This window comes from Brachyhypopomus gauderio, unplaced genomic scaffold (genome assembly GCF_052324685.1).
Source record: "Brachyhypopomus gauderio isolate BG-103 unplaced genomic scaffold, BGAUD_0.2 sc278, whole genome shotgun sequence".
Taxonomy (NCBI): Eukaryota; Metazoa; Chordata; class Actinopteri; order Gymnotiformes; family Hypopomidae; genus Brachyhypopomus; species Brachyhypopomus gauderio.
The window spans coordinates 69,182-96,105 of NW_027507099.1; the positions used below are offsets into that span (position 1 = coordinate 69,182).

Here is a 26,924-nt window from a genome sequence, read left to right on the forward strand (position 1 = left end):
CAGAGTACATGTTTTACTTTGATATTAAGAGTGATCAATGGATTGTCTTCCAGTAAATTAATGTTTTCTTCCGCTACAAAACGTTTTTTCAACAACTATAAAGAGGCTATGCAACGAAACTGAGCTGGGATGTCAAGTGCCTTTAATGGTACCTTTTTGACCCCACTTCAAATGCTGCTGTTACCTGACCAGTTCGATTGTTAGTTTGCCAGATTCTCAATCTCTGGGATGTGAGATCATGCACCAGGTTTAGTGAATGTTTAAGGGTGAAGGTCTTTAATTTCTGCACAAATTCCACAAACATAGCTCAGGTCCTGCTCAACATGTCAACATGTGGCGACAGCAAGTGCCTTTGGGGTCCTACAAAAATCGCCCGGCTAGCTCAGTCGGTAGAGCATGAGACTCTTAATCTCAGGGTCGTGAGTTCGAGCTGTTGGGCGAGAGGCTGATTTGTTTGAGTGAAATGTTGAAATTTAGTTAATCTGTTTGCACAAAATACGTCTAAAAAAGAAGAGAAAGGAACATACATCGTCCCTGGGTGGGCTCGAACCACCATCCTTTCGGTTAACAGCCGAACGCGCTAACCGATTGCGCCACAGAGACCAGATGCTGCTGTGCTTACATAGTTCTTCCTCAAAAGAAAAACCCAACAAGCACATTCCTCCTGTTTGCTGGCTTTTGATGAAATGAGCCAATGCATAAAGGATGCAACATCAATGTCACTCACACTTTTCTGCTAGCTTGTCTAAAATTCGCCCTTCCTTCAATTTCTCACTTGTCAAGACCTCCAGGTCTTCAAACAAAAGGTCAGTTTGTAGACCCTTTTCCTGTCAAAGTTTTGATCCTTTTGTCCACCAGTCATCGGAATGTGTATGATTTTCACCAGTTTACACAGTGTAGCTCCCTTGCCTTCAGTTGCAGGGTTATGTCCTCTTAGATAAGACGCTTTTGAAATTATTTATGAAAATGCACCCAAAACCTATTCAAAACAGATTTGATGGAAGCACTGCAGGAGCTGCTCCAAGACGCATTTTGTCCAGGAAATGTGCTATCATGAATGCATCCATATCACCAACACACATTTACAAACCAAACCATAGGCAATAAAATACATGAGTAAACTGATTTGTGGACCTTTGTGGCACTTGGTACTGCTGAGATCAGGATCATTACAGAGTTCAGCAATTATTTTCCCAACTAGGTCATTGATACATTGGAATCCCCAATGTTTTCTGGAACAGAATAGGCTATGCCTTTCGGATGAGAATAAAAAAAGACTTCAAGAACCAAAAAAGAAGTTAAGCTGCCTTCAGCTGATGTACTCAGACTAAAGGGAAACACTTTAAATCCCAAGGTGAAATGCACATGCTCAAAATTTTATCAGGACAGAGTACATGTTTTACTTTGATATTAAGAGTGATCAATGGATTGTCTTCCAGTAAATTAATGTTTTCTTCCGCTACAAAACGTTTTTTCAACAACTATAAAGAGGCTATGCAACGAAACTGAGCTGGGATGTCAAGTGCCTTTAATGGTACCTTTTTGACCAGTTACCTGACCAGTTCGATTGTTAGTTTGCCAGATTCTCAATCTCTGGGATGTGAGATCATGCACCAGGTTTAGTGAATGTTTAAGGGTGAAGGTCTTTAGTTTCTGCACAAATTCCACAAACATAGCTCAGGTCCTGCTCAACATGTCAACATGTGGCGACAGCAAGTGCCTTTGGGGTCCTACAAAAATCGCCCGGCTAGCTCAGTCGGTAGAGCATGAGACTCTTAATCTCAGGGTCGTGGGTTCGAGCCCCACGTTGGGCGAGAGGCTGATTTGTTTGAGTGAAATGTTGAAATTTAGTTAATCTGTTTGCACAAAATACGTCTAAAAAAGAAGAGAAAGGAACATACATCGTCCCTGGGTGGGCTCGAACCACCATCCTTTCGGTTAACAGCCGAACGCGCTAACCGATTGCGCCACAGAGACCAGATGCTGCTGTGCTTACATAGTTCTTCCTCAAAAGAAAAACCCAACAAGCACATTCCTCCTGTTTGCTGGCTTTTGATGAAATGAGCCAATGCATAAAGGATGCAACATCAATGTCACTCACACTTTTCTGCTAGCTTGTCTAAAATTCGCCCTTCCTTCAATTTCTCACTTGTCAAGACCTCCAGGTCTTCAAACAAAAGGTCAGTTTGTAGACCCTTTTCCTGTCAAAGTTTTGATCCTTTTGTCCACCAGTCATCGGAATGTGTATGATTTTCACCAGTTTACACAGTGTAGCTCCCTTGCCTTCAGTTGCAGGGTTATGTCCTCTTAGATAAGACGCTTTTGAAATTATTTATGAAAATGCACCCAAAACCTATTCAAAACAGATTTGATGGAAGCACTGCAGGAGCTGCTCCAAGACGCATTTTGTCCAGGAAATGTGCTATCATGAATGCATCCATATCACCAACACACATTTACAAACCAAACCATAGGCAATAAAATACATGAGTAAACTGATTTGTGGACCTTTGTGGCACTTGGTACTGCTGAGATCAGGATCATTACAGAGTTCAGCAATTATTTTCCCAACTAGGTCATTGATACATTGGAATCCCCAATGTTTTCTGGAACAGAATAGGCTATGCCTTTCGGATGAGAATAAAAAAAGACTTCAAGAACCAAAAAAGAAGTTAAGCTGCCTTCAGCTGATGTACTCAGACTAAAGGGAAACACTTTAAATCCCAAGGTGAAATGCACATGCTCAAAATTTTATCAGGACAGAGTACATGTTTTACTTTGATATTAAGAGTGATCAATGGATTGTCTTCCAGTAAATTAATGTTTTCTTCCGCTACAAAACGTTTTTTCAACAACTATAAAGAGGCTATGCAACGAAACTGAGCTGGGATGTCAAGTGCCTTTAATGGTACCTTTTTGACCCCACTTCAAATGCTGCTGTTACCTGACCAGTTCGATTGTTAGTTTGCCAGATTCTCAATCTCTGGGATGTGAGATCATGCACCAGGTTTAGTGAATGTTTAAGGGTGAAGGTCTTTAATTTCTGCACAAATTCCACAAACATAGCTCAGGTCCTGCTCAACATGTCAACATGTGGCGACAGCAAGTGCCTTTGGGGTCCTACAAAAATCGCCCGGCTAGCTCAGTCGGTAGAGCATGAGACTCTTAATCTCAGGGTCGTGAGTTCGAGCTGTTGGGCGAGAGGCTGATTTGTTTGAGTGAAATGTTGAAATTTAGTTAATCTGTTTGCACAAAATACGTCTAAAAAAGAAGAGAAAGGAACATACATCGTCCCTGGGTGGGCTCGAACCACCATCCTTTCGGTTAACAGCCGAACGCGCTAACCGATTGCGCCACAGAGACCAGATGCTGCTGTGCTTACATAGTTCTTCCTCAAAAGAAAAACCCAACAAGCACATTCCTCCTGTTTGCTGGCTTTTGATGAAATGAGCCAATGCATAAAGGATGCAACATCAATGTCACTCACACTTTTCTGCTAGCTTGTCTAAAATTCGCCCTTCCTTCAATTTCTCACTTGTCAAGACCTCCAGGTCTTCAAACAAAAGGTCAGTTTGTAGACCCTTTTCCTGTCAAAGTTTTGATCCTTTTGTCCACCAGTCATCGGAATGTGTATGATTTTCACCAGTTTACACAGTGTAGCTCCCTTGCCTTCAGTTGCAGGGTTATGTCCTCTTAGATAAGACGCTTTTGAAATTATTTATGAAAATGCACCCAAAACCTATTCAAAACAGATTTGATGGAAGCACTGCAGGAGCTGCTCCAAGACGCATTTTGTCCAGGAAATGTGCTATCATGAATGCATCCATATCACCAACACACATTTACAAACCAAACCATAGGCAATAAAATACATGAGTAAACTGATTTGTGGACCTTTGTGGCACTTGGTACTGCTGAGATCAGGATCATTACAGAGTTCAGCAATTATTTTCCCAACTAGGTCATTGATACATTGGAATCCCCAATGTTTTCTGGAACAGAATAGGCTATGCCTTTCGGATGAGAATAAAAAAAGACTTCAAGAACCAAAAAAGAAGTTAAGCTGCCTTCAGCTGATGTACTCAGACTACAGGGAAACACTTTAAATCCCAAGGTGAAATGCACATGCTCAAAATTTTATCAGGACAGAGTACATGTTTTACTTTGATATTAAGAGTGATCAATGGATTGTCTTCCAGTAAATTAATGTTTTCTTCCGCTACAAAACGTTTTTTCAACAACTATAAAGAGGCTATGCAACGAAACTGAGCTGGGATGTCAAGTGCCTTTAATGGTACCTTTTTGACCAGTTACCTGACCAGTTCGATTGTTAGTTTGCCAGATTCTCAATCTCTGGGATGTGAGATCATGCACCAGGTTTAGTGAATGTTTAAGGGTGAAGGTCTTTAGTTTCTGCACAAATTCCACAAACATAGCTCAGGTCCTGCTCAACATGTCAACATGTGGCGACAGCAAGTGCCTTTGGGGTCCTACAAAAATCGCCCGGCTAGCTCAGTCGGTAGAGCATGAGACTCTTAATCTCAGGGTCGTGGGTTCGAGCCCCACGTTGGGCGAGAGGCTGATTTGTTTGAGTGAAATGTTGAAATTTAGTTAATCTGTTTGCACAAAATACGTCTAAAAAAGAAGAGAAAGGAACATACATCGTCCCTGGGTGGGCTCGAACCACCATCCTTTCGGTTAACAGCCGAACGCGCTAACCGATTGCGCCACAGAGACCAGATGCTGCTGTGCTTACATAGTTCTTCCTCAAAAGAAAAACCCAACAAGCACATTCCTCCTGTTTGCTGGCTTTTGATGAAATGAGCCAATGCATAAAGGATGCAACATCAATGTCACTCACACTTTTCTGCTAGCTTGTCTAAAATTCGCCCTTCCTTCAATTTCTCACTTGTCAAGACCTCCAGGTCTTCAAACAAAAGGTCAGTTTGTAGACCCTTTTCCTGTCAAAGTTTTGATCCTTTTGTCCACCAGTCATCGGAATGTGTATGATTTTCACCAGTTTACACAGTGTAGCTCCCTTGCCTTCAGTTGCAGGGTTATGTCCTCTTAGATAAGACGCTTTTGAAATTATTTATGAAAATGCACCCAAAACCTATTCAAAACAGATTTGATGGAAGCACTGCAGGAGCTGCTCCAAGACGCATTTTGTCCAGGAAATGTGCTATCATGAATGCATCCATATCACCAACACACATTTACAAACCAAACCATAGGCAATAAAATACATGAGTAAACTGATTTGTGGACCTTTGTGGCACTTGGTACTGCTGAGATCAGGATCATTACAGAGTTCAGCAATTATTTTCCCAACTAGGTCATTGATACATTGGAATCCCCAATGTTTTCTGGAACAGAATAGGCTATGCCTTTCGGATGAGAATAAAAAAAGACTTCAAGAACCAAAAAAGAAGTTAAGCTGCCTTCAGCTGATGTACTCAGACTAAAGGGAAACACTTTAAATCCCAAGGTGAAATGCACATGCTCAAAATTTTATCAGGACAGAGTACATGTTTTACTTTGATATTAAGAGTGATCAATGGATTGTCTTCCAGTAAATTAATGTTTTCTTCCGCTACAAAACGTTTTTTCAACAACTATAAAGAGGCTATGCAACGAAACTGAGCTGGGATGTCAAGTGCCTTTAATGGTACCTTTTTGACCCCACTTCAAATGCTGCTGTTACCTGACCAGTTCGATTGTTAGTTTGCCAGATTCTCAATCTCTGGGATGTGAGATCATGCACCAGGTTTAGTGAATGTTTAAGGGTGAAGGTCTTTAATTTCTGCACAAATTCCACAAACATAGCTCAGGTCCTGCTCAACATGTCAACATGTGGCGACAGCAAGTGCCTTTGGGGTCCTACAAAAATCGCCCGGCTAGCTCAGTCGGTAGAGCATGAGACTCTTAATCTCAGGGTCGTGAGTTCGAGCCCCATGTTGGGCGAGAGGCTGATTTGTTTGAGTGAAATGTTGAAATTTAGTTAATCTGTTTGCACAAAATACGTCTAAAAAAGAAGAGAAAGGAACATACATCGTCCCTGGGTGGGCTCGAACCACCATCCTTTCGGTTAACAGCCGAACGCGCAAACCGATTGCGCCACAGAGACCAGATGCTGCTGTGCTTACATAGTTCTTCCTATAAAGAAAAACCCAACAAGCACATTCCTCCTGTTTGCTGGCTTTTGATGAAATGAGCCAATGCATAAAGGATGCAACATCAATGTCACTCACACTTTTCTGCTAGCTTGTCTAAAATTCGCCCTTCCTTCAGTTTCTCACTTGTCAAGACCTGCAGGTCTTCAAACAAAAGGTCAGTTTGTAGACCCTTTTCCTGTCAAAGTTTTGATCCTTTTGTCCACCAGTCATCGGAATGTGTATGATTTTCACCAGTTTACACAGTGTAGCTCCCTTGCCTTCAGTTGCAGGGTTATGTCCTCTTAGATAAGACGCTTTTGAAATTATTTGTGAAAATGCACCCAAAACCTATTCAAAACAGATTTGATGGAAGCACTGCAGGAGCTGCTCCAAGACGCATTTTGTCCAGAAAATGTGCTATCATGAATGCATCCATATCACCAACACACATTTACAAACCAAACCATAGGCAATAAAATACATGAGTAAACTGATTTGTGGACCTTTGTGGAACTTGGTACTGCTGAGATCAGGATCATTACAGAGTTCAGCAATTATTTTCCCAACTAGGTCATTGATACATTGGAATCCCCAATGTTTTCTGGAACAGAATAGGCTATGCCTTTCGGATGAGAATAAAAAAAGACTTCAAGAACCAAAAAAGAAGTTAAGCTGCCTTCAGCTGATGTACTCAGACTAAAGGGAAACACTTTAAATCCCAAGGTGAAATGCACATGCTCAAAATTTTATCAGGACAGAGTACATGTTTTACTTTGATATTAAGAGCGATCACTAGATTGTCTTCCAGTAAATTAATGTTTTCTTCCGCTACAAAACGTTTTTTCAACAACTATAAAGAGGCTATGCAACGAAACTGAGCTGAGATGTCAAGTGCCTTTAATGGTACATTTTTGACCCCACTTCAAATGCTGCTGTTACCTGACCAGTTCGATTGTTAGTTTGCCAGATTCTCAATCTCTGGGATGTGAGATCATGCACCAGGTTTAGTGAATGTTTAAGGGTGAAGGTCTTTAGTTTCTGCACAAATTCCACAAACATAGCTCAGGTCCTGCTCAACATGTCAACATGTGCCGACAGCAAGTGCCTTTGGGGTCCTACAAAGATCGCCCGGCTAGCTCAGTCGGTAGAGCATGAGACTCTTAATCTCAGGGTCGTGGGTTCGAGCCCCACGTTGGGCGAGAGGCTGATTTGTTTGAGTGAAATGTTGAAATTTAGTTAATCTGTTTGCACAAAATACGTCTAAAAAAGAAGAGAAAGGAACATACATCGTCCCTGAGTGGGCTCGAACCACCATCCTTTCGGTTAACAGCCGAACGCGCTAACCGATTGCGCCACAGAGACCAGATGCTGCTGTGCTTACATAGTTCTTCCTCAAAAGAAAAACCCAACAAGCACATTCCTCCTGTTTGCTGGCTTTTGATGAAATGAGCCAATGCATAAAGGATGCAACATCAATGTCACTCACACTTTTCTGCTAGCTTGTCTAAAATTCGCCCTTCCTTCAATTTCTCACTTGTCAAGACCTCCAGGTCTTCAAACAAAAGGTCAGTTTGTAGACCCTTTTCCTGTCAAAGTTTTGATCCTTTTGTCCACCAGTCATCGGAATGTGTATGATTTTCACCAGTTTACACAGTGTAGCTCCCTTGCCTTCAGTTGCAGGGTTATGTCCTCTTAGATAAGACGCTTTTGAAATTATTTATGAAAATGCACCCAAAACCTATTCAAAACAGATTTGATGGAAGCACTGCAGGAGCTGCTCCAAGACGCATTTTGTCCAGGAAATGTGCTATCATGAATGCATCCATATCACCAACACACATTTACAAACCAAACCATAGGCAATAAAATACATGAGTAAACTGATTTGTGGACCTTTGTGGCACTTGGTACTGCTGAGATCAGGATCATTACAGAGTTCAGCAATTATTTTCCCAACTAGGTCATTGATACATTGGAATCCCCAATGTTTTCTGGAACAGAATAGGCTATGCCTTTCGGATGAGAATAAAAAAAGACTTCAAGAACCAAAAAAGAAGTTAAGCTGCCTTCAGCTGATGTACTCAGACTAAAGGGAAACACTTTAAATCCCAAGGTGAAATGCACATGCTCAAAATTTTATCAGGACAGAGTACATGTTTTACTTTGATATTAAGAGTGATCAATGGATTGTCTTCCAGTAAATTAATGTTTTCTTCCGCTACAAAACGTTTTTTCAACAACTATAAAGAGGCTATGCAACGAAACTGAGCTGGGATGTCAAGTGCCTTTAATGGTACCTTTTTGACCCCACTTCAAATGCTGCTGTTACCTGACCAGTTCGATTGTTAGTTTGCCAGATTCTCAATCTCTGGGATGTGAGATCATGCACCAGGTTTAGTGAATGTTTAAGGGTGAAGGTCTTTAATTTCTGCACAAATTCCACAAACATAGCTCAGGTCCTGCTCAACATGTCAACATGTGGCGACAGCAAGTGCCTTTGGGGTCCTACAAAAATCGCCCGGCTAGCTCAGTCGGTAGAGCATGAGACTCTTAATCTCAGGGTCGTGAGTTCGAGCCCCATGTTGGGCGAGAGGCTGATTTGTTTGAGTGAAATGTTGAAATTTAGTTAATCTGTTTGCACAAAATACGTCTAAAAAAGAAGAGAAAGGAACATACATCGTCCCTGGGTGGGCTCGAACCACCATCCTTTCGGTTAACAGCCGAACGCGCAAACCGATTGCGCCACAGAGACCAGATGCTGCTGTGCTTACATAGTTCTTCCTATAAAGAAAAACCCAACAAGCACATTCCTCCTGTTTGCTGGCTTTTGATGAAATGAGCCAATGCATAAAGGATGCAACATCAATGTCACTCACACTTTTCTGCTAGCTTGTCTAAAATTCGCCCTTCCTTCAGTTTCTCACTTGTCAAGACCTGCAGGTCTTCAAACAAAAGGTCAGTTTGTAGACCCTTTTCCTGTCAAAGTTTTGATCCTTTTGTCCACCAGTCATCGGAATGTGTATGATTTTCACCAGTTTACACAGTGTAGCTCCCTTGCCTTCAGTTGCAGGGTTATGTCCTCTTAGATAAGACGCTTTTGAAATTATTTGTGAAAATGCACCCAAAACCTATTCAAAACAGATTTGATGGAAGCACTGCAGGAGCTGCTCCAAGACGCATTTTGTCCAGAAAATGTGCTATCATGAATGCATCCATATCACCAACACACATTTACAAACCAAACCATAGGCAATAAAATACATGAGTAAACTGATTTGTGGACCTTTGTGGCACTTGGTACTGCTGAGATCAGGATCATTACAGAGTTCAGCAATTATTTTCCCAACTAGGTCATTGATACATTGGAATCCCCAATGTTTTCTGGAACAGAATAGGCTATGCCTTTCGGATGAGAATAAAAAAAGACTTCAAGAACCAAAAAAGAAGTTAAGCTGCCTTCAGCTGATGTACTCAGACTAAAGGGAAACACTTTAAATCCCAAGGTGAAATGCACATGCTCAAAATTTTATCAGGACAGAGTACATGTTTTACTTTGATATTAAGAGCGATCACTAGATTGTCTTCCAGTAAATTAATGTTTTCTTCCGCTACAAAACGTTTTTTCAACAACTATAAAGAGGCTATGCAACGAAACTGAGCTGAGATGTCAAGTGCCTTTAATGGTACATTTTTGACCCCACTTCAAATGCTGCTGTTACCTGACCAGTTCGATTGTTAGTTTGCCAGATTCTCAATCTCTGGGATGTGAGATCATGCACCAGGTTTAGTGAATGTTTAAGGGTGAAGGTCTTTAGTTTCTGCACAAATTCCACAAACATAGCTCAGGTCCTGCTCAACATGTCAACATGTGCCGACAGCAAGTGCCTTTGGGGTCCTACAAAGATCGCCCGGCTAGCTCAGTCGGTAGAGCATGAGACTCTTAATCTCAGGGTCGTGGGTTCGAGCCCCACGTTGGGCGAGAGGCTGATTTGTTTGAGTGAAATGTTGAAATTTAGTTAATCTGTTTGCACAAAATACGTCTAAAAAAGAAGAGAAAGGAACATACATCGTCCCTGAGTGGGCTCGAACCACCATCCTTTCGGTTAACAGCCGAACGCGCTAACCGATTGCGCCACAGAGACCAGATGCTGCTGTGCTTACATAGTTCTTCCTCAAAAGAAAAACCCAACAAGCACATTCCTCCTGTTTGCTGGCTTTTGATGAAATGAGCCAATGCATAAAGGATGCAACATCAATGTCACTCACACTTTTCTGCTAGCTTGTCTAAAATTCGCCCTTCCTTCAATTTCTCACTTGTCAAGACCTCCAGGTCTTCAAACAAAAGGTCAGTTTGTAGACCCTTTTCCTGTCAAAGTTTTGATCCTTTTGTCCACCAGTCATCGGAATGTGTATGATTTTCACCAGTTTACACAGTGTAGCTCCCTTGCCTTCAGTTGCAGGGTTATGTCCTCTTAGATAAGACGCTTTTGAAATTATTTATGAAAATGCACCCAAAACCTATTCAAAACAGATTTGATGGAAGCACTGCAGGAGCTGCTCCAAGACGCATTTTGTCCAGGAAATGTGCTATCATGAATGCATCCATATCACCAACACACATTTACAAACCAAACCATAGGCAATAAAATACATGAGTAAACTGATTTGTGGACCTTTGTGGCACTTGGTACTGCTGAGATCAGGATCATTACAGAGTTCAGCAATTATTTTCCCAACTAGGTCATTGATACATTGGAATCCCCAATGTTTTCTGGAACAGAATAGGCTATGCCTTTCGGATGAGAATAAAAAAAGACTTCAAGAACCAAAAAAGAAGTTAAGCTGCCTTCAGCTGATGTACTCAGACTAAAGGGAAACACTTTAAATCCCAAGGTGAAATGCACATGCTCAAAATTTTATCAGGACAGAGTACATGTTTTACTTTGATATTAAGAGTGATCAATGGATTGTCTTCCAGTAAATTAATGTTTTCTTCCGCTACAAAACGTTTTTTCAACAACTATAAAGAGGCTATGCAACGAAACTGAGCTGGGATGTCAAGTGCCTTTAATGGTACCTTTTTGACCCCACTTCAAATGCTGCTGTTACCTGACCAGTTCGATTGTTAGTTTGCCAGATTCTCAATCTCTGGGATGTGAGATCATGCACCAGGTTTAGTGAATGTTTAAGGGTGAAGGTCTTTAATTTCTGCACAAATTCCACAAACATAGCTCAGGTCCTGCTCAACATGTCAACATGTGGCGACAGCAAGTGCCTTTGGGGTCCTACAAAAATCGCCCGGCTAGCTCAGTCGGTAGAGCATGAGACTCTTAATCTCAGGGTCGTGAGTTCGAGCCCCATGTTGGGCGAGAGGCTGATTTGTTTGAGTGAAATGTTGAAATTTAGTTAATCTGTTTGCACAAAATACGTCTAAAAAAGAAGAGAAAGGAACATACATCGTCCCTGGGTGGGCTCGAACCACCATCCTTTCGGTTAACAGCCGAACGCGCAAACCGATTGCGCCACAGAGACCAGATGCTGCTGTGCTTACATAGTTCTTCCTATAAAGAAAAACCCAACAAGCACATTCCTCCTGTTTGCTGGCTTTTGATGAAATGAGCCAATGCATAAAGGATGCAACATCAATGTCACTCACACTTTTCTGCTAGCTTGTCTAAAATTCGCCCTTCCTTCAGTTTCTCACTTGTCAAGACCTGCAGGTCTTCAAACAAAAGGTCAGTTTGTAGACCCTTTTCCTGTCAAAGTTTTGATCCTTTTGTCCACCAGTCATCGGAATGTGTATGATTTTCACCAGTTTACACAGTGTAGCTCCCTTGCCTTCAGTTGCAGGGTTATGTCCTCTTAGATAAGACGCTTTTGAAATTATTTGTGAAAATGCACCCAAAACCTATTCAAAACAGATTTGATGGAAGCACTGCAGGAGCTGCTCCAAGACGCATTTTGTCCAGAAAATGTGCTATCATGAATGCATCCATATCACCAACACACATTTACAAACCAAACCATAGGCAATAAAATACATGAGTAAACTGATTTGTGGACCTTTGTGGCACTTGGTACTGCTGAGATCAGGATCATTACAGAGTTCAGCAATTATTTTCCCAACTAGGTCATTGATACATTGGAATCCCCAATGTTTTCTGGAACAGAATAGGCTATGCCTTTCGGATGAGAATAAAAAAAGACTTCAAGAACCAAAAAAGAAGTTAAGCTGCCTTCAGCTGATGTACTCAGACTAAAGGGAAACACTTTAAATCCCAAGGTGAAATGCACATGCTCAAAATTTTATCAGGACAGAGTACATGTTTTACTTTGATATTAAGAGCGATCACTAGATTGTCTTCCAGTAAATTAATGTTTTCTTCCGCTACAAAACGTTTTTTCAACAACTATAAAGAGGCTATGCAACGAAACTGAGCTGAGATGTCAAGTGCCTTTAATGGTACATTTTTGACCCCACTTCAAATGCTGCTGTTACCTGACCAGTTCGATTGTTAGTTTGCCAGATTCTCAATCTCTGGGATGTGAGATCATGCACCAGGTTTAGTGAATGTTTAAGGGTGAAGGTCTTTAGTTTCTGCACAAATTCCACAAACATAGCTCAGGTCCTGCTCAACATGTCAACATGTGCCGACAGCAAGTGCCTTTGGGGTCCTACAAAGATCGCCCGGCTAGCTCAGTCGGTAGAGCATGAGACTCTTAATCTCAGGGTCGTGGGTTCGAGCCCCACGTTGGGCGAGAGGCTGATTTGTTTGAGTGAAATGTTGAAATTTAGTTAATCTGTTTGCACAAAATACGTCTAAAAAAGAAGAGAAAGGAACATACATCGTCCCTGAGTGGGCTCGAACCACCATCCTTTCGGTTAACAGCCGAACGCGCTAACCGATTGCGCCACAGAGACCAGATGCTGCTGTGCTTACATAGTTCTTCCTCAAAAGAAAAACCCAACAAGCACATTCCTCCTGTTTGCTGGCTTTTGATGAAATGAGCCAATGCATAAAGGATGCAACATCAATGTCACTCACACTTTTCTGCTAGCTTGTCTAAAATTCGCCCTTCCTTCAATTTCTCACTTGTCAAGACCTCCAGGTCTTCAAACAAAAGGTCAGTTTGTAGACCCTTTTCCTGTCAAAGTTTTGATCCTTTTGTCCACCAGTCATCGGAATGTGTATGATTTTCACCAGTTTACACAGTGTAGCTCCCTTGCCTTCAGTTGCAGGGTTATGTCCTCTTAGATAAGACGCTTTTGAAATTATTTATGAAAATGCACCCAAAACCTATTCAAAACAGATTTGATGGAAGCACTGCAGGAGCTGCTCCAAGACGCATTTTGTCCAGGAAATGTGCTATCATGAATGCATCCATATCACCAACACACATTTACAAACCAAACCATAGGCAATAAAATACATGAGTAAACTGATTTGTGGACCTTTGTGGCACTTGGTACTGCTGAGATCAGGATCATTACAGAGTTCAGCAATTATTTTCCCAACTAGGTCATTGATACATTGGAATCCCCAATGTTTTCTGGAACAGAATAGGCTATGCCTTTCGGATGAGAATAAAAAAAGACTTCAAGAACCAAAAAAGAAGTTAAGCTGCCTTCAGCTGATGTACTCAGACTAAAGGGAAACACTTTAAATCCCAAGGTGAAATGCACATGCTCAAAATTTTATCAGGACAGAGTACATGTTTTACTTTGATATTAAGAGTGATCAATGGATTGTCTTCCAGTAAATTAATGTTTTCTTCCGCTACAAAACGTTTTTTCAACAACTATAAAGAGGCTATGCAACGAAACTGAGCTGGGATGTCAAGTGCCTTTAATGGTACCTTTTTGACCCCACTTCAAATGCTGCTGTTACCTGACCAGTTCGATTGTTAGTTTGCCAGATTCTCAATCTCTGGGATGTGAGATCATGCACCAGGTTTAGTGAATGTTTAAGGGTGAAGGTCTTTAATTTCTGCACAAATTCCACAAACATAGCTCAGGTCCTGCTCAACATGTCAACATGTGGCGACAGCAAGTGCCTTTGGGGTCCTACAAAAATCGCCCGGCTAGCTCAGTCGGTAGAGCATGAGACTCTTAATCTCAGGGTCGTGAGTTCGAGCCCCATGTTGGGCGAGAGGCTGATTTGTTTGAGTGAAATGTTGAAATTTAGTTAATCTGTTTGCACAAAATACGTCTAAAAAAGAAGAGAAAGGAACATACATCGTCCCTGGGTGGGCTCGAACCACCATCCTTTCGGTTAACAGCCGAACGCGCAAACCGATTGCGCCACAGAGACCAGATGCTGCTGTGCTTACATAGTTCTTCCTATAAAGAAAAACCCAACAAGCACATTCCTCCTGTTTGCTGGCTTTTGATGAAATGAGCCAATGCATAAAGGATGCAACATCAATGTCACTCACACTTTTCTGCTAGCTTGTCTAAAATTCGCCCTTCCTTCAGTTTCTCACTTGTCAAGACCTGCAGGTCTTCAAACAAAAGGTCAGTTTGTAGACCCTTTTCCTGTCAAAGTTTTGATCCTTTTGTCCACCAGTCATCGGAATGTGTATGATTTTCACCAGTTTACACAGTGTAGCTCCCTTGCCTTCAGTTGCAGGGTTATGTCCTCTTAGATAAGACGCTTTTGAAATTATTTGTGAAAATGCACCCAAAACCTATTCAAAACAGATTTCATGGAAGCACTGCAGGAGCTGCTCCAAGACGCATTTTGTCCAGAAAATGTGCTATCATGAATGCATCCATATCACCAACACACATTTACAAACCAAACCATAGGCAATAAAATACATGAGTAAACTGATTTGTGGACCTTTGTGGCACTTGGTACTGCTGAGATCAGGATCATTACAGAGTTCAGCAATTATTTTCCCAACTAGGTCATTGATACATTGGAATCCCCAATGTTTTCTGGAACAGAATAGGCTATGCCTTTCGGATGAGAATAAAAAAAGACTTCAAGAACCAAAAAAGAAGTTAAGCTGCCTTCAGCTGATGTACTCAGACTAAAGGGAAACACTTTAAATCCCAAGGTGAAATGCACATGCTCAAAATTTTATCAGGACAGAGTACATGTTTTACTTTGATATTAAGAGCGATCACTAGATTGTCTTCCAGTAAATTAATGTTTTCTTCCGCTACAAAACGTTTTTTCAACAACTATAAAGAGGCTATGCAACGAAACTGAGCTGAGATGTCAAGTGCCTTTAATGGTACATTTTTGACCCCACTTCAAATGCTGCTGTTACCTGACCAGTTCGATTGTTAGTTTGCCAGATTCTCAATCTCTGGGATGTGAGATCATGCACCAGGTTTAGTGAATGTTTAAGGGTGAAGGTCTTTAGTTTCTGAACAAATTCCACAAACATAGCTCAGGTCCTGCTCAACATGTCAACATGTGGCGACAGCAAGTGCCTTTGGGGTCCTACAAAAATCGCCCGGCTAGCTCAGTCGGTAGAGCATGAGACTCTTAATCTCAGGGTCGTGGGTTCGAGCCCCACGTTGGGCGAGAGGCTGATTTGTTTGAGTGAAATGTTGAAATTTAGTTAATCTGTTTGCACAAAATACGTCTAAAAAAGAAGAGAAAGGAACATACATCGTCCCTGAGTGGGCTCGAACCACCATCCTTTCGGTTAACAGCCGAACGCGCTAACCGATTGCGCCACAGAGACCAGATGCTGCTGTGCTTACATAGTTCTTCCTCAAAAGAAAAACCCAACAAGCACATTCCTCCTGTTTGCTGGCTTTTGATGAAATGAGCCAATGCATAAAGGATGCAACATCAATGTCACTCACACTTTTCTGCTAGCTTGTCTAAAATTCGCCCTTCCTTCAATTTCTCACTTGTCAAGACCTCCAGGTCTTCAAACAAAAGGTCAGTTTGTAGACCCTTTTCCTGTCAAAGTTTTGATCCTTTTGTCCACCAGTCATCGGAATGTGTATGATTTTCACCAGTTTACACAGTGTAGCTCCCTTGCCTTCAGTTGCAGGGTTATGTCCTCTTAGATAAGACGCTTTTGAAATTATTTATGAAAATGCACCCAAAACCTATTCAAAACAGATTTGATGGAAGCACTGCAGGAGCTGCTCCAAGACGCATTTTGTCCAGGAAATGTGCTATCATGAATGCATCCATATCACCAACACACATTTACAAACCAAACCATAGGCAATAAAATACATGAGTAAACTGATTTGTGGACCTTTGTGGCACTTGGTACTGCTGAGATCAGGATCATTACAGAGTTCAGCAATTATTTTCCCAACTAGGTCATTGATACATTGGAATCCCCAATGTTTTCTGGAACAGAATAGGCTATGCCTTTCGGATGAGAATAAAAAAAGACTTCAAGAACCAAAAAAGAAGTTAAGCTGCCTTCAGCTGATGTACTCAGACTAAAGGGAAACACTTTAAATCCCAAGGTGAAATGCACATGCTCAAAATTTTATCAGGACAGAGTACATGTTTTACTTTGATATTAAGAGTGATCAATGGATTGTCTTCCAGTAAATTAATGTTTTCTTCCGCTACAAAACGTTTTTTCAACAACTATAAAGAGGCTATGCAACGAAACTGAGCTGGGATGTCAAGTGCCTTTAATGGTACATTTTTGACCCCACTTCAAATGCTGCTGTTACCTGACCAGTTCGATTGTTAGTTTGCCAGATTCTCAATCTCTGGGATGTGAGATCATGCACCAGGTTTAGTGAATGTTTAAGGGTGAAGGTCTTTAGTTTCTGCACAAATTCCACAAACATAGCTCAGGTCCTGCTCAACATGTCAACATGTGCCGACAGCAAGTGCCTTTGGGGTCCTACAAAGATCGCCCGGCTAGCTCAGTCGGTAGAGCATGAGACTCTTAATCTCAGGGTCGTGGGTTCGAGCCCCACGTTGGGCGAGAGGCTGATTTGTTTGAGTGAAATGTTGAAATTTAGTTAATCTGTTTGCACAAAATACGTCTAAAAAAGAAGAGAAAGGAACATACATCGTCCCTGAGTGGGCTCGAACCACCATCCTTTCGGTTAACAGCCGAACGCGCTAACCGATTGCGCCACAGAGACCAGATGCTGCTGTGCTTACATAGTTCTTCCTCAAAAGAAAAACCCAACAAGCACATTCCTCCTGTTTGCTGGCTTTTGATGAAATGAGCCAATGCATAAAGGATGCAACATCAATGTCACTCACACTTTTCTGCTAGCTTGTCTAAAATTCGCCCTTCCTTCAATTTCTCACTTGTCAAGACCTCCAGGTCTTCAAACAAAAGGTCAGTTTGTAGACCCTTTTCCTGTCAAAGTTTTGATCCTTTTGTCCACCAGTCATCGGAATGTGTATGATTTTCACCAGTTTACACAGTGTAGCTCCCTTGCCTTCAGTTGCAGGGTTATGTCCTCTTAGATAAGACGCTTTTGAAATTATTTATGAAAATGCACCCAAAACCTATTCAAAACAGATTTGATGGAAGCACTGCAGGAGCTGCTCCAAGACGCATTTTGTCCAGGAAATGTGCTATCATGAATGCATCCATATCACCAACACACATTTACAAACCAAACCATAGGCAATAAAATACATGAGTAAACTGATTTGTGGACCTTTGTGGCACTTGGTACTGCTGAGATCAGGATCATTACAGAGTTCAGCAATTATTTTCCCAACTAGGTCATTGATACATTGGAATCCCCAATGTTTTCTGGAACAGAATAGGCTATGCCTTTCGGATGAGAATAAAAAAAGACTTCAAGAACCAAAAAAGAAGTTAAGCTGCCTTCAGCTGATGTACTCAGACTAAAGGGAAACACTTTAAATCCCAAGGTGAAATGCACATGCTCAAAATTTTATCAGGACAGAGTACATGTTTTACTTTGATATTAAGAGTGATCAATGGATTGTCTTCCAGTAAATTAATGTTTTCTTCCGCTACAAAACGTTTTTTCAACAACTATAAAGAGGCTATGCAACGAAACTGAGCTGGGATGTCAAGTGCCTTTAATGGTACCTTTTTGACCCCACTTCAAATGCTGCTGTTACCTGACCAGTTCGATTGTTAGTTTGCCAGATTCTCAATCTCTGGGATGTGAGATCATGCACCAGGTTTAGTGAATGTTTAAGGGTGAAGGTCTTTAATTTCTGCACAAATTCCACAAACATAGCTCAGGTCCTGCTCAACATGTCAACATGTGGCGACAGCAAGTGCCTTTGGGGTCCTACAAAAATCGCCCGGCTAGCTCAGTCGGTAGAGCATGAGACTCTTAATCTCAGGGTCGTGAGTTCGAGCCCCATGTTGGGCGAGAGGCTGATTTGTTTGAGTGAAATGTTGAAATTTAGTTAATCTGTTTGCACAAAATACGTCTAAAAAAGAAGAGAAAGGAACATACATCGTCCCTGGGTGGGCTCGAACCACCATCCTTTCGGTTAACAGCCGAACGCGCAAACCGATTGCGCCACAGAGACCAGATGCTGCTGTGCTTACATAGTTCTTCCTATAAAGAAAAACCCAACAAGCACATTCCTCCTGTTTGCTGGCTTTTGATGAAATGAGCCAATGCATAAAGGATGCAACATCAATGTCACTCACACTTTTCTGCTAGCTTGTCTAAAATTCGCCCTTCCTTCAGTTTCTCACTTGTCAAGACCTGCAGGTCTTCAAACAAAAGGTCAGTTTGTAGACCCTTTTCCTGTCAAAGTTTTGATCCTTTTGTCCACCAGTCATCGGAATGTGTATGATTTTCACCAGTTTACACAGTGTAGCTCCCTTGCCTTCAGTTGCAGGGTTATGTCCTCTTAGATAAGACGCTTTTGAAATTATTTGTGAAAATGCACCCAAAACCTATTCAAAACAGATTTCATGGAAGCACTGCAGGAGCTGCTCCAAGACGCATTTTGTCCAGAAAATGTGCTATCATGAATGCATCCATATCACCAACACACATTTACAAACCAAACCATAGGCAATAAAATACATGAGTAAACTGATTTGTGGACCTTTGTGGCACTTGGTACTGCTGAGATCAGGATCATTACAGAGTTCAGCAATTATTTTCCCAACTAGGTCATTGATACATTGGAATCCCCAATGTTTTCTGGAACAGAATAGGCTATGCCTTTCGGATGAGAATAAAAAAAGACTTCAAGAACCAAAAAAGAAGTTAAGCTGCCTTCAGCTGATGTACTCAGACTAAAGGGAAACACTTTAAATCCCAAGGTGAAATGCACATGCTCAAAATTTTATCAGGACAGAGTACATGTTTTACTTTGATATTAAGAGCGATCACTAGATTGTCTTCCAGTAAATTAATGTTTTCTTCCGCTACAAAACGTTTTTTCAACAACTATAAAGAGGCTATGCAACGAAACTGAGCTGAGATGTCAAGTGCCTTTAATGGTACATTTTTGACCCCACTTCAAATGCTGCTGTTACCTGACCAGTTCGATTGTTAGTTTGCCAGATTCTCAATCTCTGGGATGTGAGATCATGCACCAGGTTTAGTGAATGTTTAAGGGTGAAGGTCTTTAGTTTCTGAACAAATTCCACAAACATAGCTCAGGTCCTGCTCAACATGTCAACATGTGGCGACAGCAAGTGCCTTTGGGGTCCTACAAAAATCGCCCGGCTAGCTCAGTCGGTAGAGCATGAGACTCTTAATCTCAGGGTCGTGGGTTCGAGCCCCACGTTGGGCGAGAGGCTGATTTGTTTGAGTGAAATGTTGAAATTTAGTTAATCTGTTTGCACAAAATACGTCTAAAAAAGAAGAGAAAGGAACATACATCGTCCCTGAGTGGGCTCGAACCACCATCCTTTCGGTTAACAGCCGAACGCGCTAACCGATTGCGCCACAGAGACCAGATGCTGCTGTGCTTACATAGTTCTTCCTCAAAAGAAAAACCCAACAAGCACATTCCTCCTGTTTGCTGGCTTTTGATGAAATGAGCCAATGCATAAAGGATGCAACATCAATGTCACTCACACTTTTCTGCTAGCTTGTCTAAAATTCGCCCTTCCTTCAATTTCTCACTTGTCAAGACCTCCAGGTCTTCAAACAAAAGGTCAGTTTGTAGACCCTTTTCCTGTCAAAGTTTTGATCCTTTTGTCCACCAGTCATCGGAATGTGTATGATTTTCACCAGTTTACACAGTGTAGCTCCCTTGCCTTCAGTTGCAGGGTTATGTCCTCTTAGATAAGACGCTTTTGAAATTATTTATGAAAATGCACCCAAAACCTATTCAAAACAGATTTGATGGAAGCACTGCAGGAGCTGCTCCAAGACGCATTTTGTCCAGGAAATGTGCTATCATGAATGCATCCATATCACCAACACACATTTACAAACCAAACCATAGGCAATAAAATACATGAGTAAACTGATTTGTGGACCTTTGTGGCACTTGGTACTGCTGAGATCAGGATCATTACAGAGTTCAGCAATTATTTTCCCAACTAGGTCATTGATACATTGGAATCCCCAATGTTTTCTGGAACAGAATAGGCTATGCCTTTCGGATGAGAATAAAAAAAGACTTCAAGAACCAAAAAAGAAGTTAAGCTGCCTTCAGCTGATGTACTCAGACTAAAGGGAAACACTTTAAATCCCAAGGTGAAATGCACATGCTCAAAATTTTATCAGGACAGAGTACATGTTTTACTTTGATATTAAGAGTGATCAATGGATTGTCTTCCAGTAAATTAATGTTTTCTTCCGCTACAAAACGTTTTTTCAACAACTATAAAGAGGCTATGCAACGAAACTGAGCTGGGATGTCAAGTGCCTTTAATGGTACATTTTTGACCCCACTTCAAATGCTGCTGTTACCTGACCAGTTCGATTGTTAGTTTGCCAGATTCTCAATCTCTGGGATGTGAGATCATGCACCAGGTTTAGTGAATGTTTAAGGGTGAAGGTCTTTAGTTTCTGCACAAATTCCACAAACATAGCTCAGGTCCTGCTCAACATGTCAACATGTGCCGACAGCAAGTGCCTTTGGGGTCCTACAAAGATCGCCCGGCTAGCTCAGTCGGTAGAGCATGAGACTCTTAATCTCAGGGTCGTGGGTTCGAGCCCCACGTTGGGCGAGAGGCTGATTTGTTTGAGTGAAATGTTGAAATTTAGTTAATCTGTTTGCACAAAATACGTCTAAAAAAGAAGAGAAAGGAACATACATCGTCCCTGAGTGGGCTCGAACCACCATCCTTTCGGTTAACAGCCGAACGCGCTAACCGATTGCGCCACAGAGACCAGATGCTGCTGTGCTTACATAGTTCTTCCTCAAAAGAAAAACCCAACAAGCACATTCCTCCTGTTTGCTGGCTTTTGATGAAATGAGCCAATGCATAAAGGATGCAACATCAATGTCACTCACACTTTTCTGCTAGCTTGTCTAAAATTCGCCCTTCCTTCAATTTCTCACTTGTCAAGACCTCCAGGTCTTCAAACAAAAGGTCAGTTTGTAGACCCTTTTCCTGTCAAAGTTTTGATCCTTTTGTCCACCAGTCATCGGAATGTGTATGATTTTCACCAGTTTACACAGTGTAGCTCCCTTGCCTTCAGTTGCAGGGTTATGTCCTCTTAGATAAGACGCTTTTGAAATTATTTATGAAAATGCACCCAAAACCTATTCAAAACAGATTTGATGGAAGCACTGCAGGAGCTGCTCCAAGACGCATTTTGTCCAGGAAATGTGCTATCATGAATGCATCCATATCACCAACACACATTTACAAACCAAACCATAGGCAATAAAATACATGAGTAAACTGATTTGTGGACCTTTGTGGCACTTGGTACTGCTGAGATCAGGATCATTACAGAGTTCAGCAATTATTTTCCCAACTAGGTCATTGATACATTGGAATCCCCAATGTTTTCTGGAACAGAATAGGCTATGCCTTTCGGATGAGAATAAAAAAAGACTTCAAGAACCAAAAAAGAAGTTAAGCTGCCTTCAGCTGATGTACTCAGACTAAAGGGAAACACTTTAAATCCCAAGGTGAAATGCACATGCTCAAAATTTTATCAGGACAGAGTACATGTTTTACTTTGATATTAACACTAGAAGCGCCAAAGCTCCGGTCATTTGACCGCTGTGACGTCTACTAGAAGCGCCGCCTCTGGTCGACCTAATTATACCTAGAAGCGCCGAGCACCGGTCACTTGACCGCAGTAGCACAAAAAATAATAATATCTTTGCACTGGATCCAATTTCAGAACCCTCCTTTCATGACTTTTCCCAGAATTGTCCTTTTAATAAACTAGTATTTTTACATTGTTAAAAGAAACCCTGCACATGCTAGTTTCAATCGATTTCGCTCGTATCTCTGTAATATTGTCGTCGTCGCCTACACTTCAAGACTGTGATTCTCTTTTCTGCCAGCGGGTGTCGCAAAGATTCGTATGTCATTTAATATTTAGTATAACTAAATAAAGATCAATAGTTTTCAAAACTAAATTATTCAAAGTTCAAACTGATTATTGTGTAAAGACAAAACGGAATTCGTCCGTTGAACGAAAGTGAAAGTGTTTCACTTTCCAAAGTCTTAAAATATATACTTTATTTATTAATATTATTTAATATATACTATATATAAGTTTACATCAATGGTTTTCAAACCGTGAGAGCGTCTTGCTTTGCCTAATAAATGCTTTAGTAGTTTGCAGGAATTCTGCGAATGGTAATTAGCCTACTTATCAAGTCAATATCTCAAAGAAATGATCTCTCGGGTATAATCCCTCTTCGCCAGGGCTAGCTGTTAGATACATACATTATGTATGGCTGCTTTTGACACACTGGCATTACAAAAGAATTAAGCAGAATGCAAGTTACGTATGTAAATGCATACCTTTGCGAGCGAAACTGAGATGATGGCATGGGCGGTGCTGTTATGAACACTTTATTCACAATAGCATTCATGAGGCAACGTGAGCTATAAATTCGTCGGGACGCGGCTACACAGTTTGAGTGAAAACTCTGCTTGGGCGATCGAACAGCAACACAGTTTGCTTGAAAGCTCGGTTTTGGCGTTTGAACAGCAACATAGTTTGCGTGACTCCTCGGTTTGGGCGTTTGAACAGCAACACAGTTTGCTTGAAAGCTCGGTTTGGGCGATCGAACAGCAACACAGTTTGCTTGAAAGCTCGGTTTTGGCGTTTGAACAGCAACATAGTTTGCGTGACTCCTCGGTTTGGGCGTTTGAACAGCAACACAGTTTGCTTGAAAGCTCGGTTTGGGTGATTGAACAGCCTGATAAATTTGCTATGATCTCGGAGATATTTGATAAATTTGTGAAAAACAGCATTGCTTCTTACACGCCCGGTGAGAACATAACTGTTGATGAGCAACTGTTCCCAACTAAAGCTCGCTGTCGTTTCACTCAGTACATGGCCAATAAACCCGATAAATTTGGGATTAAGTTCTGGGTGGCCGCTGATGTTGAAACAAAATATATGTTGAACGCCATTCCCTATCTAGGGAAAGATGAAAGCAGGCCGGCTGGTCAACGGTTGTCTGAAAATATTGTGTTGCGTTTGATGGAGCCTTTCATGGGTAAAGGAAGAAATGTAACGACTGACAATTTCTTCACTTCATTGGCACTTGCAAACACCCTTTTGGCGAACAAAACCACTATTGTTGGTACGATGAATAAAATGAGACGTGAGATGCCCCCATGTACACAGGCACAGTCTGAAAGATTTTCCACCAAGGTGTTGCGGGCTGGAAAAATAACTCTAACGATTTACCAGGCAAAACCTAAAAAAAATGTATGCATCCTGAGCTCAATGCATCAGACAGTTTCAATTGATAATGGCGCAAAGAAACTGCCTGAAACTGTTTCATATTACAACACGACTAAATGTGGCGTTGATGTTATGGATCAAATGGCACGACTGTATTCGGTGAAGGGAGGCACCCGTCGTTGGCCTGTCGCGGTTTTCTACAACCTCCTAGACCTGGCTGCAATAAATGCACATATATTGTTCAAACAGTGCATGAACGTTAACCTGAGCAGACGAAGGTTTATTCTCGAGTTGGTAAAGGAGCTGTGTGCACAGCAGAAAATGGCGAAAGCGGCTAGGGCAGTGGCACAAAAGCGAATTTTACCTGAAGCTCCTTGCCCGCCCTCAAAAAGAAAACAATGCCAAGTCGGCAGATGTTCAGGGAACAAAACGTATGACATCTGCCAGACATGTAAGCGACTGGTCTGTGGCAAATGTGCAAAGACTGCACCTAAGCTGTGTTTTGAATGTTGAGTTGTGTGAAGCTGACACACAAATCAAAACAAAGGGAACTTAATTTGAGGTGGTGAACGAAACTTATGCAATATACGCTAAAGAGAGACGGGATGCACCCGTTGTTGGCCTGTAGCTGTGTTCTACAACCTCCAAAACCTGGCTGTAATTAATAAATATTGTTCAAACAGTGCATGGACATTAACCACAGCGGCGGAGGTTTATTCTCAAGTTCACAATTCACTACATAAATGGAACTTAATTTGAGGTGGGGAACGAAACTTATGCAATATACGATACATGTAAATCACCGAATGGTGATAACGCTCGGTGATAACACGGTCGTTAGGACGTGGGATCACACATCGGCTATTCACCGATCAAACACCTCATTTGAAACGGCAACACAATACGGCAAGATAAAAAAGTGAACATTAGAGAGGACAGAGGCAACTATATTCGTGAAGCCATCCGTATCATTTTAATAATTTTGCGTTTTGTTACGCAAAGGTACATAGCCTACCTTTTATAATGATATTTTTGTAATTATTTTGCCTATTTATGCTTTTTGTTCTTTGTCTAACACAAAACATTATAGACATTTATTTGTAGATTTGTTATGTTCACCATAGCCTACAATTCACTAACATACACAACTTTTAGACATTAAAACTTGAAATGGCGTAACATTGAGTATACAAACAAACTTGCTTTAGCTCGGTCTACGGGCTTCACTTTGCTACTCTGAGTATCGAACAAGCTTTTTGTGGATGTGGGGGTGGAAGGCTGCAGCGCAGTCTGTAGCATTAGCAAGACAAAAGACGTGAACGCTTCACAGTGGGGGTGCGGGCCAGTGGGTTAGTGGTGTGGCGAACGTACATGATAATATAGTGACATATATGCCAACAGAATAACACACAGACAAATAAGCAAACTATTACACTAACCAAGCAAACTATTACACTAACCAAGAAACAAAACTGAAACTATATTTTGCATTTACGTTTTCGCACAAACCAGGAAATGCAATATGAAACTAAACAAAACTGACAATGGGAAAGCTACTGAGAACAAGGTCACAAGGCACTGATTCTAAAAGGTTTAGTCACATTAATTTGTTAACATATTGACGTTACGTGCAAATGTCACCATTACGAATATTTTGTTTGGGCGGCTCATTCTTCCTTTTGTGCAAAACGCCATCTAGCGTTAATTATGTGTCAGTACCAGCTCCCCTGTGTAAAGACTCAGCGGTCTTTTGACCGCCCGAGGCGCGCTTTAAGTAGGTGAAAACAACACGGCGCTAGTAGGAGGTGGTGAAATCGGTCAGATGACCGGCCCTCCGCGCTTCTAGGTATAAGTATGTAAATGAGGCGCGGCGCTTCTAGTGTTAAGAGTGATCAATGGATTGTCTTCCAGTAAATTAATGTTTTCTTCCGCTACAAAACGTTTTTTCAACAACTATAAAGAGGCTATGCAACGAAACTGAGCTGGGATGTCAAGTGCCTTTAATGGTACCTTTTTGACCCCACTTCAAATGCTGCTGTTACCTGACCAGTTCGATTGTTAGTTTGCCAGATTCTCAATCTCTGGGATGTGAGATCATGCACCAGGTTTAGTGAATGTTTAAGGGTGAAGGTCTTTAATTTCTGCACAAATTCCACAAACATAGCTCAGGTCCTGCTCAACATGTCAACATGTGGCGACAGCAAGTGCCTTTGGGGTCCTACAAAAATCGCCCGGCTAGCTCAGTCGGTAGAGCATGAGACTCTTAATCTCAGGGTCGTGGGTTCGAGCCCCACGTTGGGCGAGAGGCTGATTTGTTTGAGTGAAATGTTGAAATTTAGTTAATCTGTTTGCACAAAATACGTCTAAAAAAGAAGAGAAAGGAACATACATCGTCCCTGGGTGGGCTCGAACCACCATCCTTTCGGTTAACAGCCGAACGCGCTAACCGATTGCGCCACAGAGACCAGATGCTGCTGTGCTTACATAGTTCTTCCTCAAAAGAAAAACCCAACAAGCACATTCCTCCTGTTTGCTGGCTTTTGATGAAATGAGCCAATGCATAAAGGATGCAACATCAATGTCACTCACACTTTTCTGCTAGCTTGTCTAAAATTCGCCCTTCCTTCAATTTCTCACTTGTCAAGACCTCCAGGTCTTCAAACAAAAGGTCAGTTTGTAGACCCTTTTCCTGTCAAAGTTTTGATCCTTTTGTCCACCAGTCATCGGAATGTGTATGATTTTCACCAGTTTACACAGTGTAGCTCCCTTGCCTTCAGTTGCAGGGTTATGTCGTCTTAGATAAGACGCTTTTGAAATTATTTGTGAAAATGCACCCAAAACCTATTCAAAACAGATTTGATGGAAGCACTGCAGGAGCTGCTCCAAGACGCATTTTGTCCAGGAAATGTGCTATCATGAATGCATCCATATCACCAACACACATTTACAAACCAAACCATAGGCAATAAAATACATGAGTAAACTGATTTGTGGACCTTTGTGGCACTTGG

At 41.5% G+C, this 26,924-nt stretch overlaps 22 non-coding genes across 22 annotated transcripts; 10 read left to right on the top strand and 12 right to left on the bottom strand.

Moving 5' to 3' along the window:
• Positions 1–529: 529 nt before the first annotated feature.
• Positions 530–603, bottom strand: trnan-guu (transfer RNA asparagine (anticodon GUU)). The gene has a single exon. It is a non-coding gene; the product is annotated as a tRNA-Asn (tRNA).
• A 1,138-nt stretch (positions 604–1,741) lies between these two features.
• On the top strand, positions 1,742–1,814 carry trnak-cuu (transfer RNA lysine (anticodon CUU)). Its single transcript has one exon. It is a non-coding gene; the product is annotated as a tRNA-Lys (tRNA).
• Positions 1,815–1,903: 89 nt separating this feature from the next.
• Positions 1,904–1,977, bottom strand: trnan-guu (transfer RNA asparagine (anticodon GUU)). Its single transcript has one exon. It is a non-coding gene; the product is annotated as a tRNA-Asn (tRNA).
• Positions 1,978–3,289: 1,312 nt separating this feature from the next.
• On the bottom strand, positions 3,290–3,363 carry trnan-guu (transfer RNA asparagine (anticodon GUU)). The gene has a single exon. It is a non-coding gene; the product is annotated as a tRNA-Asn (tRNA).
• A 1,138-nt stretch (positions 3,364–4,501) lies between these two features.
• On the top strand, positions 4,502–4,574 carry trnak-cuu (transfer RNA lysine (anticodon CUU)). The gene has a single exon. It is a non-coding gene; the product is annotated as a tRNA-Lys (tRNA).
• An 89-nt stretch (positions 4,575–4,663) lies between these two features.
• Positions 4,664–4,737, bottom strand: trnan-guu (transfer RNA asparagine (anticodon GUU)). Its single transcript has one exon. It is a non-coding gene; the product is annotated as a tRNA-Asn (tRNA).
• A 2,544-nt stretch (positions 4,738–7,281) lies between these two features.
• Positions 7,282–7,354, top strand: trnak-cuu (transfer RNA lysine (anticodon CUU)). The gene has a single exon. It is a non-coding gene; the product is annotated as a tRNA-Lys (tRNA).
• An 89-nt stretch (positions 7,355–7,443) lies between these two features.
• Positions 7,444–7,517, bottom strand: trnan-guu (transfer RNA asparagine (anticodon GUU)). The gene has a single exon. It is a non-coding gene; the product is annotated as a tRNA-Asn (tRNA).
• Positions 7,518–10,061: 2,544 nt separating this feature from the next.
• trnak-cuu (transfer RNA lysine (anticodon CUU)) lies at positions 10,062–10,134 on the top strand. Its single transcript has one exon. It is a non-coding gene; the product is annotated as a tRNA-Lys (tRNA).
• An 89-nt stretch (positions 10,135–10,223) lies between these two features.
• Positions 10,224–10,297, bottom strand: trnan-guu (transfer RNA asparagine (anticodon GUU)). The gene has a single exon. It is a non-coding gene; the product is annotated as a tRNA-Asn (tRNA).
• Positions 10,298–12,841: 2,544 nt separating this feature from the next.
• On the top strand, positions 12,842–12,914 carry trnak-cuu (transfer RNA lysine (anticodon CUU)). The gene has a single exon. It is a non-coding gene; the product is annotated as a tRNA-Lys (tRNA).
• Positions 12,915–13,003: 89 nt separating this feature from the next.
• trnan-guu (transfer RNA asparagine (anticodon GUU)) lies at positions 13,004–13,077 on the bottom strand. Its single transcript has one exon. It is a non-coding gene; the product is annotated as a tRNA-Asn (tRNA).
• A 2,544-nt stretch (positions 13,078–15,621) lies between these two features.
• trnak-cuu (transfer RNA lysine (anticodon CUU)) lies at positions 15,622–15,694 on the top strand. Its single transcript has one exon. It is a non-coding gene; the product is annotated as a tRNA-Lys (tRNA).
• Positions 15,695–15,783: 89 nt separating this feature from the next.
• On the bottom strand, positions 15,784–15,857 carry trnan-guu (transfer RNA asparagine (anticodon GUU)). The gene has a single exon. It is a non-coding gene; the product is annotated as a tRNA-Asn (tRNA).
• Positions 15,858–17,011: 1,154 nt separating this feature from the next.
• trnak-cuu (transfer RNA lysine (anticodon CUU)) lies at positions 17,012–17,084 on the top strand. The gene has a single exon. It is a non-coding gene; the product is annotated as a tRNA-Lys (tRNA).
• An 89-nt stretch (positions 17,085–17,173) lies between these two features.
• Positions 17,174–17,247, bottom strand: trnan-guu (transfer RNA asparagine (anticodon GUU)). Its single transcript has one exon. It is a non-coding gene; the product is annotated as a tRNA-Asn (tRNA).
• A 2,544-nt stretch (positions 17,248–19,791) lies between these two features.
• On the top strand, positions 19,792–19,864 carry trnak-cuu (transfer RNA lysine (anticodon CUU)). The gene has a single exon. It is a non-coding gene; the product is annotated as a tRNA-Lys (tRNA).
• An 89-nt stretch (positions 19,865–19,953) lies between these two features.
• trnan-guu (transfer RNA asparagine (anticodon GUU)) lies at positions 19,954–20,027 on the bottom strand. The gene has a single exon. It is a non-coding gene; the product is annotated as a tRNA-Asn (tRNA).
• Positions 20,028–21,181: 1,154 nt separating this feature from the next.
• On the top strand, positions 21,182–21,254 carry trnak-cuu (transfer RNA lysine (anticodon CUU)). Its single transcript has one exon. It is a non-coding gene; the product is annotated as a tRNA-Lys (tRNA).
• An 89-nt stretch (positions 21,255–21,343) lies between these two features.
• Positions 21,344–21,417, bottom strand: trnan-guu (transfer RNA asparagine (anticodon GUU)). The gene has a single exon. It is a non-coding gene; the product is annotated as a tRNA-Asn (tRNA).
• A 4,725-nt stretch (positions 21,418–26,142) lies between these two features.
• trnak-cuu (transfer RNA lysine (anticodon CUU)) lies at positions 26,143–26,215 on the top strand. Its single transcript has one exon. It is a non-coding gene; the product is annotated as a tRNA-Lys (tRNA).
• Positions 26,216–26,304: 89 nt separating this feature from the next.
• trnan-guu (transfer RNA asparagine (anticodon GUU)) lies at positions 26,305–26,378 on the bottom strand. Its single transcript has one exon. It is a non-coding gene; the product is annotated as a tRNA-Asn (tRNA).
• Between the last annotated feature and the right edge of the window lie 546 nt (positions 26,379–26,924).